The sequence below is a fragment of the Hippichthys cyanospilos genome, chromosome 6 (assembly GCF_059441005.1).
Source record: "Hippichthys cyanospilos isolate Australia breed blue-spotted pipefish chromosome 6, RoL_Hcya_1.0, whole genome shotgun sequence".
NCBI classification, from domain to species: Eukaryota; Metazoa; Chordata; class Actinopteri; order Syngnathiformes; family Syngnathidae; genus Hippichthys; species Hippichthys cyanospilos.
This window is the reverse complement of record NC_142374.1, coordinates 25,544,889-25,563,819: the sequence shown is the minus strand read 5'-3', so window position 1 is coordinate 25,563,819 and position 18,931 is coordinate 25,544,889. Positions and strand designations below refer to the sequence as shown.

Below are 18,931 nucleotides of genomic sequence, written 5' to 3'. Positions count from 1 at the left end.
CTGTACATGAAATGACGACTAAAAAAAACCTTACATTAGCTGAGCCACTGAACGATGTAATACCAGTGCTGAACAACGTGTTGACCACACAGTGGCAGACATCGCTCAGTAGCGCCATTTGATCCCAGGCTGGAATTGCGAAGAAGAGTTTGCAGCGCCCGCCACAACGTCCAAGTCAAAAGTACGGGAACAGCCATTTCTCTTTGATTCGCATTTCAACTTTTAGGCTGAGATGTAATCTGTAAAACGCCCGTTCGACGCTTTTGGAATAGTCGCCATCATCGGCGAGCGCTCACCATGATGGATGGATGGATGGATGGATGGATGGATGGATGGATGGATGGATGGATGGATGGATGGATGGATGGATTGCGTGGCCGCTTGAGCTGCAACACGGCGCCGTCCTTGCAAACGAGGCCCTTTACTTCCTGCTTGGAAGTATTGGCTCCCTAAAACGTATATTTAATAAGAAACCAAATCGCCAATGTGCACAACGTATTTGATCTCCACACGTGACACCGTGGAAATGGTTTCAATAGCATGCTACGACCCCTTTGAGTTATCGATTGCTAAAAGTACTAAAGTAGGTGACCGTGCTCTGTAAAAGGTCAACATTTGTCGAAAGTATATTTACATTGCCTCATGTGAAAATAGATAGGATTTTAGGTAGATGAAGATTTTATTCATCGTTACCGCGGCGAGCTAGGGGCCCCCCAAGGGGCGCGTTGCTGAAGTCGGCCCAGGAGCACATCGCGCAGCTTATTTCGTATCTTGTGAATGCATTCTTACTGTGTGTGCAACAACATGTAATAGTTTCGAAATGTGGCTTCCGAGAAGAGCTCATATATTTGACACGGGATTATATAAGAGATCCGGTCGGGCCCCGGCTGTTTGTTTGGTTTCCGCGACAACGTGATGAACTCCAACATGTAGGAGACGGCGTAGAAGTGGCCATCAAGTCCTTGCGCCTGTCACTTATCGGGATTTGCGAGCGAGCTTGAGGCAAGAGTTGTTGAAGTTGCCAAGGCCCCCTTTAGCGCCCCAGGCTGCTGTCAGTCACGGCGTTGGCGCGGAAAAAGTGACGTCGCCGCTCGAGAGGCGAAAATCTGTTTCGAGGTGTGATGCCTTTTCACTAAACGCGCAGGCTCATCCAAAAAAATCCGGAAAAAATGACATTTTGACTGCTAATTGATTCAAATTCGCTTAAAAGTAAATAATGTGCTAGGTTCTGAGTAGGCTTCATTTTGGGGAGGCGGCCACAAACCACCCCCCTTTTGTCCAAACCTCTCAAGTGCGAGCTTGTGATCTTTTGGACCAAATGTGTTTCTTGTTGCAGGCTTTGGCGTTCACATTCCATTCCCCTGCATCGCGCGCTCTGCTGCTGTCCAATGAGAGGAAACGTCATGGCAAATTCTTACTCATTTGTTGATGAAAAGCAAAGCATCCATTCCAGTTTCCTCAGGTTTGTTTTGATGGTTTTCTTTGCAAAAATGTATTACTGTCGCCTCCTATCGGCCAAATATCGAAATGCAGGTACCGGACGTCAGTTGCAGTTGCAAAGGGGAAAATGACTAAAACGAAATCCTAATATTCGAGATATTTGGGTGTGGTTTAAAGGGGAGCCAGTCCCAAAGTTTTCTTGGAAATAATATGTTCGAAATGACTTGCTTTTCCGTGATTGGTTACTGAGCCCTCCACAGCCGGGATGTCTTTTTTAAGCCAGTGACAAATTGGATCAAAACGGGTGGAATTTTTCTTCCTATATTTATTTGACCCAAATGCAATATTAACCAAAATGTTTTGTTTCGGTTAGTGGGCCTGAAAACAATCTGTCTTTGTCACGATTTTTGCTTGTTGTGGTGTCACAACGATGGAGGTTGTATGTTGTAATATTCCCAAACCATCTCAAGATGGCACTATTTTACAAGTATTTTTATACTCTTGTTCCAACACTTCCACCCGCTGGGGGAAATGGGGAATGCCACCTTTTATGCAATTTATTGCGTGACGTTTTACTTCAATTAACGTTCTTTCATAATGTTGATACGTAGAAAAGCGGCACATTTTTAAACAATGCAAAAACAGTTACTGTACAGTGCATTGGACAAATCTTCCGTGAGCCAAGTCCCAAAAAGTGTGTACTGAAATAATGATGACCTCGTCTCAAATTATTCAAATCTTCAGTGTGAAATCTGGACTTGTTTAGTTCATCCTTCTACCGGGCTGTCACTGTACATCAGTCGCATAGATAAAGAACAGATATTCATTATTTGTAGCAACTAAAGAAGCATTTCTGGACCGATTAACTAAACTCGGAGTACCAGCACAAAGCGTAATGAAAGGCCTCTTACTCGTACTAATCAGCATATCCCTTCACTCTTTAAAGTACTTTAAAGGTCAGTGGGCCAAGACTGACAAGTTTTTCCGGGGATCTCTCAAAACCTTTTTCTTTTTAGAAGCCGCACGTATGTGGAACGACCTACTGTGAGAAATGTACGAAAGCAAGACACTTTGCGCAAGTATAGGATCACTTTTCTACATTTATCCTCCCTACAAAACCTCTGAAAGAAAATCTACATTTGAAGCGTCTCAATGAAGTCTTTGCTCCCGGGCATTTAAGTTGAGCTGTGTTTTCGGCGTAGGCCCGAAACCCAGAATTATAAGGAGCCGGAATGCGTGAATGGGGTGTTTCAAGCGGGTAAATAGCCGCATTCACACAAGTAGAAATTCTTCCAAACGGTAGGAAGAGGAAATGTACATAGGGGCAAATAAACAACAAGTTATGTCTGGCAATTGGACTCCGGAGACACTTTTCTTCCTTGAACGTATTGGCTGGCGCGCCCCCCCGTCATGCGACCCGCTCTGGCAGCCCATGAGAGCAGCCATTGACGGGGTTTGTTTGTCCCGCGCGCTTTTGGCCGGCGGGCTTGGCGCGCGCCCCGGGCAAACGCCGGCCCCGTCGCGCCCCTTTCTTCTTCGCTCCCGCAGCCTTCCTAATTTAGTAACGCCGGCTAAAAATACGCGCTAACCGACGAGCTCTGGTATGTCGGGACGGCGTCCAGAAAGGCCGGAAGCGCGGGGAGGCGGGGTCAACGGGGCGTGTGGGCGGGGCTCGGCGGCCGGCCCCCGGGGCCCCTCGGACGTTTGTGTGCGTTTGGACAATGGGGGGATGTGCGGGGGCGGGCGCCCACGGCTTCGAGGGAAGCACTTAACATTTCTCACAGTGGACAAAGTCCACGCGGAGGCTGGCAATCTTTAGCGAGACGCCATTTTTGGCTCCGTCTTAAACATCGGGCCCGCTCGTTTTCTTCTGGTGGGAAGCGTCGGGCTTACTTTCCTCCTCTCCGGATATCCGAGGAAACCTATGGAAACTCATTCCGGCCGGTAAAAAAAGAAAAACGTCTTTTTGCTAGCCACCAGGGGAAAATCTCCCAGTCAAGAAAGGGAGACAGCAAAGTTAAAGTTGTATTTTATTCACCACCAGGGGAGGGAGTTTTCAACTATTTCAAAGATACTGTGGATTTACGTGAACTACCCCGGCTGAAAAACATACCGTCGAGTATGAAACTTCGTTTTAAGAACATCGAGCAGCTAAATAATCTGGACTCACTTCCGTTGTAAACAATAAGTCTTAATAGGCTTTTTACTATTCATTCCGCTTTTGATGTGATGACCCAAAAGAAGATATGATAATACATCAACAAACGACAGCGGTTATGGTATCACATTCGCGCCTGTCACGGCTATTTGTTGAAACCACACGCTAGCGTCGAGAATTTGTGCAGCTCTTGCCACTTCCTGTGTAAAACACACACACACACCTTTTCAACAATCCACATGGCCTCCCCGAACGTTACGCATTTGAAAGGGGAAGTAAGGGTTCTTTCAAACGACTACTCGACACGCAGCGTGGTTGTGCTTGATATCGGGGGGCCGCGCTTTGGCCGCTCGCCCTCGACCCAGAAGGGCATCGATGTCGCTCGGGCAAGCCGCTAGCTTAACGGTGGCACGTTCCGAGTATTTCTGTTTACCTGTTACCCGGATCCAATCCGTGACGTACGGATAGTGTAAAGTGAAAAAAAGAAACCGAATCCAATGATGCTAGAAAGACCATAAGTTGACATTGGATTTTAATCAGCCATAATCATATTTATAATTTCATACCGGTAAAAAGCATAGTGTAGTGAGCATTACGTAGCACCAGTCAAACGATTTCCATCCCGGTTCTCTTTCTTCTTGTTCACGTCACCTTCCAGTGATTATTTTAAGCGATATTTCATTTGAGGATGCGTGGCGTGCGGCGGGCCCTGCGCTTTTGAACAACACAAGTACGGTTTCATGACAGCCCTACATTCTATGTGCTCCAATGGTTTAGATTAAAAAAAAAAAAAAAAAAAAAGCTGGGCAAATCACAAACATCGGAGAGCATTGTTCGGTTTCAACTTCCGAGTCTTGTACGCTACGCTAATATCCCGGCTAATGCCGTTTGTTTTCCGGCCCGCCTCCGCCGAACAGTTTCACGCGTGTAATGCTGTTAAGGAGACGCGGGAACAAAGCAATAAGGGTGTCCGCAACAAAGACGCGCGATAAGATAAGCTTCTTTCCGTGGTTGGGCGACGCTGGCGCCAAACAATGGCGTTGCGCTCATGCGGGATTGTTCTGCGCTTAGGCAAAGACTTCCAGTGTCTTAAACTCGTGTTTATCCCTCGGCCTAATTGGCGGCGGACGCGGGAAGCCGACCGGCAATTGTTTGGCCCCCGACGCTTCTTGTCGCCTTTCTATGGGAGTGTCCAAATCCAAGATTAGCGGGCGCTTTGAAGGTGATGTTGCCGTTCTTCGGGAAGACAATGCTACGCTAAACCAATAAGTGCGTTTTGTGCGCGCGCGCGCCGGCCGCTAATTGAAGTGTGAGCTCGTCATTGTGCCGGCGGGAGCTGCGGCGCTTGACGGCGCGGATCAGCGGACGCTCGCCGCGCGCCGCCTTTACAAAACGCCTTGGCTTTGTTCCGGACGCATCAAAACACAAATGCGAGCCTTTGCCAAGTCCAGGTTTTGTTGACTGCTTCCCAAAACAAGGCGCCGAATTCTTTTGCTGACGATGGCCTGCGCTCTAGATCGAAGGCGGAAATTCACAGCGTGCGCCGACCACTTGACCAATGGACCAATGGCATCAAAAGTATGAGTGCGTCTTATAAACCGGTGGCCGACTGTATCAACGAGGCCGCTACCAGCAGCTGGTATTAGCCGAGCTTGTTATTTTCCAGAAAAGAAGTGAGAAATGACATTGGATCGGCCATGATTAAAATCTGCGCGGAACCTCTTCTCTCGGTTTGCTAAACGACCAAGACCGGGTCCGGCCCTCCTCCCCGCGCCGTCGCCCATAGTCAAGGTCGCGATGTCAGAGGGCGTTTGTGTCACTTTGCCCGTAAATGAGAAGCAAGTGTCCCGTCCCGCCTGCGGTTCTTTGACCTTTTGCGGCTTCTCCGCCACGGCTCGGCGGCTGGCGCGTGATGCAGGGGTATCAATAATAAAATAAAGGCGAGCGCCCTCGGCGCCCCCGCCCTTCGCCCCCCCCCCGGAGATTGATGAGGGGCGCCGCGGAGAGGTTTGGAGCGGCCGGCTGGCAGCGCCGCCCCGCAGGCGGGCCTCCCCCTCTGCACTTGTTCCCCGGCCCCCCTCCGGAGCCGCGGCGCCCGCCGCTCTTTCAATGACCTTCAAATTAGCGGCATCTTTCACAATCGCTCCTCCCCGCGCGTCGGGAGCTTCTCGCGTTCGCTTTGTGGCCCGTTCGCTCCGAGGCGGTTCGGGTAAACGCTCCCGCCGCGGTTTGGGCGACCGGATGGGGTTTGGAGGACCCGTCACGGGGGGGCTCTTCCATTTCGCACTCGAACGCCACCGTCAAGCCGGCCACCCGGCGGCGCCGCGAGTCCAGGCCTGATGCACATGAAGAAGAAACCTCACGTCGACTGTGTCAGCTTATACTTTGCTTTTGAGGCCTTTTGTCTCATGATTTGAGCCCTGCGGTTCATAGTCCAGTGCATCTTATCAGCTTTTTGAAACCTGAATTTGATCTGGCTGATCTGATTACCGCGGTAAAGAAAAAGCTCCACAAATGATAGAATTGCTCCTCAAGGTGACGATGAACAAAATCGCTCTCATACCATATTTTCAGACTATTCATGATTTGAGCCCTGCATCTTCTAGTCCAGTGCGGCTTATCTGCTTTTTTTTGTTGGTGTTGCTAGCCACCAGGGGACAATAGACCAGAATATAATATATAATAATATATATATATGGATATATATGGATATATATATCAAATCCATAAGTCAAAAGTGAGCCTTTTGCGCGTGTGCGTTTTGTAACTTTTGCATTAGAACGCGAACAACGGAAGCAGGCTTTTTTTGACATGGGAGCTTTCAGTGCACTTCTGGAACGTGTTAGGCGTTTTGGGGCAATGTCAAGCTCCCATCTCGTGGCGCAAAATACAGTACGCCACCTTTTAGCATCGTCTCTTAAAAGCTGCGAGAGGTCAAATGGCAGTCATACAAGTCTTCCGCGCACTCCTTCTTTTCCCCGACTTCCCGCTGCTTCCCTTTGAGCGGCGGCCAAACATTTGGAGGTAATTTTCCGCCCGTCGCGACAGCGAAACGTAACTCAGGACCGGCGAGCAAACATCAAGCGGGTCGGAGCCGGAAAGAACAAAAGCCAAACGTCACGGCTTGGCCGCCGCCGATAAGATGGTGTGAAAATAGGCGCGGCGTGAGCGATGGCCGGCTCGCGGCTCCGCCGGGACAAAGCCGGCCTGATTGATAGGCCGGGGCTTCAAAGGACGCCCCCAACGCACGAAAAGGCCTCGCCACTGTAGCAAATGCACTCGAAGCGGTTGTTGTTCCTTTTCCTCGCGACGCAGTTCATTTGATCGTAAATACCGGAAATTTCGCGGCATCCGCGTTTCACCGACTTTATGATGAATGAAGGTGCACTCTTCATTAGATCCGCCGGAGACATCATGACCTTTACATGATCTTCCCGGTTTTAGTAATATTTCTGCGGGTGAGAAGGATGGCCCCGGACGGTGGTTCAGCCTGCTCGCTTCTTTTGTTGAAAATAACGCCCCGATAATCTCGGCCGATATGAGCTGCTGTTAGCTGCAACTGAGGCACTTGCTGCTAACAGGCAACTGACGTCCAACCCCTTGCTCATACCATTACGCTAACTGTTGTTGGAAATACGCTCGAATCTGTGCGTCGAAACTCGGCCTATGTGTCTCGCGGATCAATCTTCCTTGAACGGTGTCCGATTACAGGACAGAAAAAAAGCGTATTTTTCAGTTACCGTTTATACGACACCCCCATATTTTTTGTGCGCAAAAAATGCGCGTCTTATATTTGCGGAGTTATCGTATATATTTTGAGCTTCGGATGGCCTAAGCGAAAAGCAGCGTTTGATTTTCCCGGGCTCTCCCGACAAGCTGGACTTTTGTCCGAGGACGGCGAGCGCCATTCATCGTCCGGATCTCGTTCCCCGTCGACCGATGTCCGAGGCGGCTCCCGATGCGGGCGTTCGCCGCGGACGCGCTTTCCGGAGCGGCCGCTCGGCCCCCCGCCGCCCGGCCGTGGCACTTTTCCCTTTGGCTTCCTTGAAGCCGCTTCAAAGAGCCGGCGGCCCGCGCGCCGTCATGCCAGCCATGTGCTGACGTTTGCGGAGGAGTTGGCCGGGCGCAGTCCAGGTGCGGGGGACGCCAGCCCGCTCGTAACCGCGGCTTTGAAGCGGAGCGTCGGAAAGGTTCAGAGCCCTTGGCGCGCCAGCTTCCAGATGGCGGGCTTCCGCCATCCATTAAACGAGAGCGTCTCTCTCCGCCTGCCGTCCTCTCCCCGGGCCAGATGCGCTCCATCCAACGGGAGCCGACGGCCTCATCTTTAGTCTTTTAATTGAGCGCCCCAGCGCGTATTTGCTTAAGACCCGTCGTTGTGGGCTTTGGAACGCCCATTTAAAAGTCTACTCCGAGGACGGATTAGCCCATTTAGCATCTCCGGACGACATTTTTCACACGGGACGAGTCTTAAATGGTGGCGCTAAGTCTTCCGCCTCCTTTTTTTTGCGCTTGACGGTAATCGTAGACTTAGAAGAAGCCTTCGCAGGGACGTTGCCTTGACGTTTTTATGGTAATTGCCCTAAATACCCCCATTAGAGGAGGGAGCCGGTACCCTCAATAACACGAGTCATCCCTGCTAGCACTGGTGCATTTAATTTTTTTTTTTGAAAGATTGCCTGACATCAGCGAGGCTCCCTACGGTCACACCCTCTTCATTCTCCGGCCGGCAAAGGAGACCCGGGCTCTCGGCTCCCCGATAATGAACTGTCCGGCTGTACCGCGCCGCGGAAAAGACGAACGTCGGCGGCGCGACGGCGGACGTCGGAGCGGGCCTCGGAGAGGCAAGGTCGCGCCGCCGTTCAGCCGGGGACGGCTGATAATACGGGAGCGCCGGAAGATGGAACTTGCTTGCAACTGCTCGCCGGCTCCTTTTCATCCGCTAATTAGGATCCTGCGCTAATTGTTGAGGAATCTTGATTAGTTCCTTGGCGAGAGTGCCTCGAGCCGGCGTCCCCGATGTCCGCCGCTTGAAAGGTTTCCGACGTGTTTGCGCTCGCCTAGCGCCGTTCGCCCTATCCGTGGATCCGCCAAAGACGGGGGGAGCAAAAAAATGGAAGAATGTTATGTTTGGACTCGTTTTTGGCCAGGAAATGGAGCGTTCCCTCCTTTTCCCTCTTTAATGGGGCCTGAACGCCCCCCATCTGCAAAGTAGCGTGATTTCTGTGTGCCCCCCCCCCCCCCCCAATGCCCCGGAGTTTATGTGCGTGTGTTGGAAATCAGGCACTTTGGATGTAACGATAAATAACAAAAACGAGGCTCCCTCAAACATATTTGATGGCCGCAATGAAGTATTTTGTGGCCACAAATGAGCGTTTTGCAGCGCCGCAATTCAAAGAATATTCCCATACCATGAATGGAGCCAATACATTTTTTTTGAAATGGCAACAACAGCGGGAGGGCAGTGAAAAGCGCTGTGCCATTTGCACATTGAGAAACGCCGGCGCCTTGTCAACATGGCAGCCGCGTGCATGTCTTTGTGTTGCCGTACGGCCGAGCTATCAAGGACAAGTGCATTCACGAGCACCTGGAGAGGAACAGCTTGCGTCTCGCGCTTGTTGGCGTGACCGCCAGCGAGGCTCCCACTCCTCCGCCGACGTGACTGATGGAGGGGGGGGCGCCCCGTCAGATCTGGGGCGCCCCCGAGAGCCGCGTGAGACCCGCAGATACTTTTGGGACAACTGAAAACGGGTACAACAAGGCCCATGAAAAAGTGAAATATCATTGGCAGAAATCCATATCGGACTATATTCCTGAAGTCGTTTCGGAGTGTCAATCTTTCATTAGCAGAGACTCTTTTTACATCTAAATAGCCTAATCTGTTCCAAGCCCCCAAAAACCTAACCTAAACTCCCGCTGGGAAAAGCTAATCAGATTTGTAACCCCGTTACCGTGATTGAGTATATTGAGGTTTTTATTTATATACTCGCGTAATAAGGGTAGCAGTGGTCTGTAGCAGAAAATCAAAAACGTGCAGGTTGACTTTTCAAGAATTTTGAAACCAAAATGTCTTCCAATCCTGAAATGACCGACCTACAATTGGAAAGTCCGCCCGTGCGCCGCGTGTTTTATTTTTTTATTTGAACTTCAAATTATCGAGCAATCAAAGTGTTGAAAGGGGGTGTCTCTCTTTCCCAAAGCGGTGCTAATAGCTAATGCTAACCAGCGTTTAACAGTGGCCAACATTGAGCCGCGATTAAGATTTGAGCGTGATTCCATGAAGCGCACGTTTGAAAATGTGTCATGTCATAAAAATACAAAATAGCTCCATAATGGACATTTTATCTGTCAGCTCCACCAAGTGACCCAAACGGTCCATTTTATTATTTTTTTCTGGCAGTCCAAGACACGGCGGCACATGTGTCTGACTGAGGATGAAAGGAAGCGAGTACGACATGAATTCAAGCTTTTTTCGCGAATGGGAAGAGAACAAAGAGACGCTCGTCTCCTCACGAGCGGATACATATGGAAGACAAGCGGCTGCCTGGCGGTGTCTGGCGTTACTTGAAAGTGCGCTGGGGACCTATCACGGGGGTCGACCCGCGTTCAAGGAAGTAAGAGCGTGGAAACCGTGGATACCGATTGGACATTTTGGGATATAGGGTTTTGATACTTTCCATTATGGGCCGTCAGGTAGCCCCTTATGCTAGCGCTTCTCCAATCAGGCTTTCTCCAAAATAAAGCGCACGTGACAAATGTAATATAGCTGCCGGTGGACAATGCCGTATTTCTCCGTGTATGTTTATTTGCCCTCATTTTGAATCGGGGGGTCAACTTATAACCGCGTGATTCAAAACCGGACCACTTTTCTCCACAAATCTGTGCTTGAATAACACGAACTCTTTAGTGGGCACGGCGGCCGCTTTGGGACCACGGTCTCAACAGGCATTACGGCCCAAAGCATCCGGAGCAGCCACGCTTAAATTCGAACGCGCTTCTGAATCCGAAAAATTCTTGCCTGTTTAGGACTTCAAAATAGAAAAATGTGTGCCTACCAATAGCCGTTTTTTTCTGTCGCGGCAGAATTCCCAATGTGTGATTTGTTGTCGTTTAGTCTTGGCATTTACGTGAGTTATGCTCAAGTTCTTATTTGATGGTGGGCCGCATCGGGGTCAGTTTCTGTCAGAGGGCCGGTATGACGGTGAAAAAGAGAAACGGGCGATCCTGAGCATTGGAATCGGGCGCGTCGGAGGAGGGGAGCGCGTAAAAGGCTGCGGGGCGGCGTCCCCGGAGGACCCGAGTTGTCCGTCGCTTTGGGCGGGAGCCCCGCGGGGACGTCTCGGCTTGTGCTCCAGCCGCCCGTGTTTACCAAGCTCCGCCCGTGGGCTCTTTCCACCGAGAGTTGCGGGGCGCAAATCCCACCTGAACGTGGCATTCCGAATCAACGAGCCGGAGGCGCGCCTGCCCTTTCTTCTTCTCCCTTTTCTTTTGACTCCCAGCGCGCCGGCGCTCGGCCCTTTGGCTGGGCTCGCGGCCGCCGGAGCTCCTTTTCGCGTGTGACTCCTTTCTCACGCTCCTTCTTCATCACATTGATTTGCCGGTATCTGCATCTGCTAATGGATGGAACTACATCAATGGTGTTTTTTACTTGTGAAAATTCACCTGTTTTCTCCCTAGCGCTTTTTCTGGAACGTTAAAGATATCTAAGATAAGGTCGCTGTTATCGGACTACAACGTTTTGACTTCATGAGCTAGCGGAACAGCTGTTTTACCGGGGGACCTCTCCTAGCTAGTAGCCGCGTCAAGTTTGCGCTTCAGCTCGCTCGTAGCACGAGTCTGAGAGTTGGTCATTGCGCACTGCATTCAAAATGGGCATGCGGCCTCTCCTCTAATCCGGCTGTCCTCATTGGTCCATTTTGTCAATACCGCAGAAATCCACCAGCTCCAATAAGGAGGATCCCAATAATGTAGATGTCCTCCACGTCCTCTATGGACAAGATCGACAGAGAAACCGCCCTCCACTTGTTCCGTGGACCGTCGGCGTATCCGGTGTCGAATGTCCCGGGCGGGCCAGAAAAAAAAATGTATCCATTGATTCAAGAGCCCAATTCCATGGCTAGATTCGAAGGGCGAGGAATATCGCAAGACGCCACAAAAAGACAAATACGGCATGCAACAAGTGCAAAACAAGTGAAAGGCAAAACGCCTTCGCGGCGTGCTGCATTTTGCAAATGATTCGTATTTCAGCAAGATGTCGTATCATTGCCCAGTTCATTTGCTCTTCATTTGAAAATGTCCTGTTCCCGTCAGGCCATTATAAAGCATTCAAGTAGATTGGCCGATATCTGCAGAAATCTTGTTTAAACCTCACGTACCCCCAGAGCCGAGGTCCCCATCTGGAGTTTTGGGACCTCCTTTTCCAGCACTTCCCACCTGCCCCCGTTGCTGGGCAGACGGCGCTAATTGAAAGGGACAGGCGCTCTCCCCGTGACGGGCTGCGACAGCAGTGTTTCGCCGGAGGTGCGGGTGCCACCCGCTCGCTGCCCGCCGAGGCAAAATAACAGCGCCGGGCCGGAGAAAAAATAACGCGGCGTATGCCGCCATTTCCCGGGCGACTTGCCCGAGGAGCCGGATGAATATTTAACAGACAGGAGAAAAGAGGGGAAGCCCATTTTTCTGACTGCGTTCTGTGATGAAAGCGCATCTTTTTTTTCCCCCCCCTGGAACAATGAAGGATCAGGCTGCATCACAGATGCGCAGTCTGCCGTTCGCGTTTGCGTTCCAGCTCCGCACAATATGATGAATTGTTCTCTCAAATGTTCATATTCAGTGGTTAACAAGTCGCCCACGCTTATCATCGCCGACTACAAAGTTACAGATCGGAGGTATAAACGCGCAGTGTTTCGCCTCAGCCAACAATGACACCATTGAGGACAATGGGAATAATAATATTGCGTTTGCAGCAGTCTTCCAAGTCAGATTTTTTTTTTTTTTTCTTGTTTTTGGTGTTGTTAAGCCATAAGAATGGAGAACAACGGTTCCTCGGTAAGTTGAGCTTGCCTGTACTTTGTGTAAAACTCTCCAGACCATTAGGGGGCAGCATACAATCTCACTTGAAGTTGATGTACCGTGTTTCTCCGTGTACGAGTCGACCTCTCTCGAGAGTCAAGCCCAACTTTTTTATTTGAATTTGTCTGAATCTGACCCAGATCGTGGCTGCCCAATGAAAGTGGTGCGTGTTATTAAAATGGCAACTTTCCGCTACTTACACGCATTGCTTCACGGTATATCGAAAAACATACGGTTGCTGTTACGGAGGGGGGCAGTAATCGTTTTTAGTGAACAATGGTCCTTTTATTTACCTATTTTTGTGCGACTCACGCCACCTAATTTAAAATAGACTTTTTCGGATGAAAGACGACATCGTCGCATAGGACTCAGAGGGCCCCACCTGTGACTGACCCCACGGCGCGGCTGCCGTCAGCGCGCGCTGACTTGATGGAGCGGGACAGGCGGGGAGCCGGCAGCGGGCGCGACGCGGGCGCGACGCGGGCACCCGGGATGACTTGTGACAATAATTTATGGTCCCGTCTGATTGAAAACAGCGGATGAAGATGGAAGGCCGGAGCCAAGGCGCCACCGTAAGACATAAAGCCGGAACGCAGCTGCTGTCAGCTCCACCTCTCGAGGCCTCCTGTCCGTCCGCGTGTGAGATCTCCCCGTCCGTCTCCAACCTAGTCCTTTTTCTCCATCCAAATGTCAATCTCGCAACAATGAAATGATTTCCGCGCACCGCTGATGAGTCGCGCCTTCGGAGAGCTCCCCGAGCCCCGAGGTGAACGTGCCAATCCCAGCAGCAGCAGCAGCAGCGGCAGCAGCGGCAGCGGCGGCAGCAGCAGCAGCGCGCGCAACCACTGTTGGTGTCATCCCTGCTGGACAAATTCGCTGCCCACAAGATGGATCCCCTTTTCAAAAGCACAGAGCATTGCGCCGATTGTGCGAGTACTGTATTTATCAAGTTTATATATCTTATTTTTCTGGCTACAAAGCTTGCTTTTTGCTTGACACGTGAACGCTCCACCGATATTCTCCCATACTGTAGATGACAGTAAACAGCGTCTACAGCGAAAGAAGATAGCAGTGATTGCATGGACTCATAGTGTATAGACTTCCACATACATCCCCCACTTTCAGAAACTTATTGTTACTTTGCTGCCATAAAGCGTCCCCTAACCTTTTAGGGCAGCAAGCGGTTTTGGAACGAGGGCCAACCCTCACAAATAAAAGAAGGGGCGCAAAGAAAGTGCATTCAGAACGGCAGGAGATCTGTAAGGACGGACGGCGCTGTCCGCTCTCCACGTGAGTAAAAGGCCCTCGTCTTCCTTCTTGTTCGTCAGATGTTTTGGGTAGCCTGAACCTGACAAAACAACGGAGCATCTCCATCCGCGAGCGTTTGAAAACGACGGCTTTTAATAGACCACGTGTTTTTCCTTCATCGGGCGCCGGTCATTGTCCCGGGAGAGGACAAGCAGGCAGCTAGCGGTGCTTTGCGGCATCAAAACATGCCAGGCCAAACAATGGGCGCCCTCTACTTGCCGCCAAACAATGAATATGAGCAATCTCGGGAGAGTGGGAGGCCACCTTGGCCTTGCTCAACACAGGAACTCGCCGGGCCCATAGAAAGCTCGAGGACCTTCCTGCTGGCCCACGTCAAAAAACGCTCAAAAGAATTGTCCTTTAGTTTCCCGCCATGTGCTGTGATGAGGCCTTCTCCATCCGTAGAATTTTTACTGTCCGCGATCCGCGCGATTAAAAAAAGAAACGTCCGCATTAAAAACAACAAAAATGCATTTGCCGGCTCCTCAAACAAAATGGTGAAATAGAATTTTTATTTTGTAAACCAGTATAACTGAAAAAAACAAATATAATTGTTGTCAAATTGAATCTGTTGCTGAATAAAAAGGCTTTCATTATTTTTTTTAGGTTGGTTTTCTGCAAACATTTGCGAATGGGCTCCTTGGAAAAATTGTTTTCTAAAATTGTTTCCTTGACTTTAAAAAGTTCGAGACCAATACCAGTACTAGTAATGACAGTACAGGGTAATGATACCGCTAATCCTTTCACCCCCCCCAAAACAATGACATCATCTTAAAGCTAAAACATTTGTCACTGGAATTTCACGACTACTACTACTTAGTGACGGTATCTTGCTCCGAGAGAGGCCATAGTGAGTACTGACACCTTGAAATTGGCTCATCTCCAAAATGCGTACACGTAGTCATTTTAGACTAAAAAAAAAACTAAGAAAAACATGCATATAAGATACATATATACAGTATGTACATGCATTTGAGCGTTGTCCTCCGCAGTTGTGGCTGCTGAGCGTTGATCATTGTTGATCTAACTAAAGGTCAAACTTCTTCGAACCTCCCATGCTTGAGGACTTTTTTTTTTTTGTTGCCCTTTATCTCCCATGATTACCCTTGTGTCACGAGGTTTTGGTTATTAATCCCTCCTTGTATGGAGGCTGACAATAATTCTTGCACTCTATCCCGGAGACAAGTCCTCCATTCATCACTCTGTCAGGCCTCACCGGGGGCCCCCCGGGCTCCATTTATCTGCCGCGGACGCATTCCGCTCGCCACTCGATGCTAACGGGAAAAAAAAAAAAAAAAGAGGAAAAAAACAAACACGCACTCACCAAAAATGGTGACATACAACATGTCTGTTTTGTTCCTCTTCTCGAACTTCTGACAATGGCGCAAGCGGTAGCCGCTCACGTCATGGCGACACCCGGCCGTCACGGTAACCACCATCGAATTTGGCGCGAGAGGAAAACGGGGTCATTTCAGCCGAGGTTAAAAGTTTGATCCCGATGAAAGTTATCCCGCTATCTGCTCCGTACACCCCAGCAAAGGATGAATTTGCGATGACAAACAATTGCTAGCGTAACCGTCAAAACGTCCCACTGGGATGCGGGCAATCATTTCGCTCCAGTCGGACACAATGGCAAGAAGTTGCCCGGCGGCGGCAAAGCGAACAATGGCGCGCCGGCTGATTTGTCATCCCGCTCAAGCTGCGCAAACCGCGTCAGGCGTACACATACAATACGGGGTCGGAGGTCGCAAATGGAGGGAAATTCCCGGCGTGCCGAAAGCAGTCGACTCGCGGTCAACTTCTCATTGACGGAGAACTTGAAACCGGCGCTGAAAGTGCGACGCTCGTCTTTTGCGGCCGTAACGAGCCGAGACGCGAGCGTCGTCCACTCTTTGCGTCGAGGTCGCCATTCGCGACTCTACGCGTTCTGGCGCAACCAATACTTTCGCGGGATCTCGCTAGCGGTTGGTCAGGCTGACTCTGTTCAAATGCACATTTGGGGGACTGTTCAAAAAGTGATGTGAAAACGGTTTCATAGCTGGGATGGCTTTTGGGGATAGAGGACGCCGTGCGCCAAAGAGATTTGGAAACCAAAGAGGCCAGATTTGCAGCTGGATTTAGTCAACTCACGTAATTCCTCAAATATAGCACGCAGCCTTCATTTTAGGGGCAAATTCTGCTATTTTCTATGATGCACAAAAGTTTGGCGACGATGTCAAAACCAGAGCAATACATAATAAAGCTCATATTTGTCATTTTTTTCATATTTTCTTGTGTTTCTGTCTGTAACATATTTCTTGCATCTGAAGTGGAAGCACGTAGCTTAGGAAGCATGACCCCAAACTAAACTAAAAGGTACATGCTCCTTTTAAAGGGTTTAGGAGACTTTTTTTTTTTACTATTTTTGACATGATATATTTGGAGTATTATGCTCTAATGTCATTCTAATATGTATTTGCTACTGTTTTTGATGCATTTTCATGGTTGAATAATATTCATTTTCAGGGTTTAGGAGCGATTTTGGGCGCTTGGAACGCATTAGGCTGTTTACATTTAAAAAGCGGCTCTACTTCTGAAAGCCTTTCCCTACAGAGCAAAATAAAAAAATCAGGAAATGACTTTTGAGTCCTTCAGTTGGGATTTATACCGCGCTGTCATATTATCTCCATTTGGCTTCTTTATCTACGGAGCACATGTCGAGTCCTCTCATCTGGTCTGAGGGGGCGGGGCGCGGCGCGGCGGCGAGGTGCTTAGTCAGGCCGCATGGAGTTCCAGCGGGGAGCTGGTCCGAGAGTAGCAACTAAAGAGGGCGGGCGAACTCCGCCAGATTTCCTTGGGAGTTTTTAATAAGCCGGCGCGCGCCGCCCGCGAGCGCAACGTTGCGCGCGCAAACACTTGACGGAACAGGGGAGGGCCCGACAACTCTGTTAGTTCACGCAGCCGACCTTATTTGGCCTCTCTCGATATCCCCAATTTGTCATCCGAGTTTGATATAGTGCGGCAAATATTTGGCCAGGCACGCATTAGTGCTATTTGCTCAGCGTGTAGAGACAAACAAAGCGCAGTGGCGTGCGCCCAGTGTAATCAACGTTAAAACAGTGCGTGCAATTATGCACTTCACGTGCACTGAAGGCATGCCTCTGTGGATGCGGCCTCCATTTTTTTTCCTCCCACTTCCTGACCACCTCCAGCTATTTTTGAGTGTTTACGATGCGCAAACATCCCGCCGTGATGATTTTTGCCACGCTTCTGTCGAGGGAAAATCTCCATTCCGCCGCCAAATCAAAGGCGGGGAATTAAATGCGTCGGTTTCGACGGCTTGTCACAGATCAAGTGCAGTAGAGCGTAGGACTATAGGTCACTGAGTTCCTTGCGTCCTTGGACTCCGTGACGCGGCCCGTCTGCAGAATTCCTACTTTTTATCGATGTAATCGTTCATCATTTCAAACGCGAACTTGAGTGCGTGAACAAACGAAGGCGAATCGTGTTTATCGGTAACGTATAACATGATGTCGGACGTCAGCTGTCAGACCGTTCTTCAAATCTTACTTTGTGGAAAAGATACGGCAGTTTGTCCAGGCGGCGGGGTAATCTGGACTCGCGGGTGCGATTGACGGAAGAGGCGCGCGTTGGGTTCGGCGCCCCGGGAGCGGTCTCCCCGCCGGACGAATCCGCCGCCCGGCAGGGCGGGCGCCCCACCTGCGCGCGACGCCCCCGCACGCCGGCCATCAAAGCCCCGACGGCGCGCCGCGGCCGCCATAAATCACGGGCAACAAAGCGGCTTTAATCTGTGACGCGCAGGCCCGCCATGCAAACGCGCGACCCGTCGGAGCCTCTGTTTACCTCGGAGCAAGCGGGAGGAGAGCGCTCAGACAAAGGGGGCTGACGGCGGCAATTGAGGAGACAAAGCCCCCTCTTTTCATGCCGGATGACACGCTTGTGCCACTTTGCCAGAAAAGATTTGGGGATTCTGCTCCGGCGCCTTTGTAAAACGCCGATAGCCAATGAACGGGCTAGCGCTCGGAGCGCTCGCTTCCCATGCTTTGAGTCCGGGCCTTTTCACCGACAACCGTTCCGGGAAGTTTCTGCTTCCTGTTAGAAGAGCGACTCAACATAAATGAGAGTTCCATTTACTTACCGCCACCGATTGCTTTAGCTTGTAAAAGTGCGAAAGTAATGATTATAGGTGCTAAAAGTCCTTTTTAAGTACTAAAGTAATCAATTACGTCAGGCGCTCGAGTACATTCGATCGCCTTCGGTTTTGATGTTAAAGGTCACGCGAGACAACGCCCCGCGTATGGAGTAAGACGGCTGTCGAAAAGACGTACGCGTGTTGAACAATTCCTATGCGTAGCGCTCCGAATTGTTTTCGTCCGAGTACTACTCGAATTTGCGCTGGGTTTACCATTCGAAAACTTGCCAGTGCAAAATATTTTGAATACGAGTCGTCGGCACGACGGTTAACCCTAAGCCTAAGCCACCGTGTCTTTGCATCCATCTCTCCTTTGGATCGGTGGATCTGGAGATGCAAACGCTTTGAAGGGACGGCGGCCTGGCGTATTGAAAGTCTCGTTTTGACAATCCACGCAATATTTTAGCATCCCAGTCATTTTTTGGTATGCTTTTCCTCGCGGTAGTCGCAACCAGGATCCTCAGAGGTCTTTTCTTACCATTTGTCGCTAACGAAGTCTGCACCAAATGTATATTGAGTCTGATAGCCCGTTTAAAATTTCTAGTAGCGTTGTGAGGGAGGAGCGCGACCGCATAATTGGCTTTCTCGCAGTTATAGTCTGACAAAATACGTTATACAGCACGGCATTAGCTTGATGCGGAGAAATGGATCAAATGTTACGGAAAAGAAAAGAAGCCGGGACCGCCCACATGTGCCTTCGGGGCATTTTCTCTTCAATGTGTTTGGCTCTCATGTTCTATTTTCTTTTTTTTTTTGATACGCGGAGG

The 18,931-nt window shown here is 50.1% G+C and overlaps 1 long non-coding RNA gene across 1 annotated transcript; it reads left to right on the top strand.

Annotated features, from left to right (window-relative positions):
• Window positions 1-102: 102 nt before the first annotated feature.
• LOC148423000 (uncharacterized) lies at window positions 103-16,191 on the top strand. Its single transcript, XR_015865925.1, has 3 exons — window positions 103-181; window positions 1,337-1,462; window positions 13,201-16,191. It is a non-coding gene; the product is annotated as an uncharacterized LOC148423000 (long non-coding RNA).
• The last annotated feature ends 2,740 nt before the right edge of the window (window positions 16,192-18,931 follow it).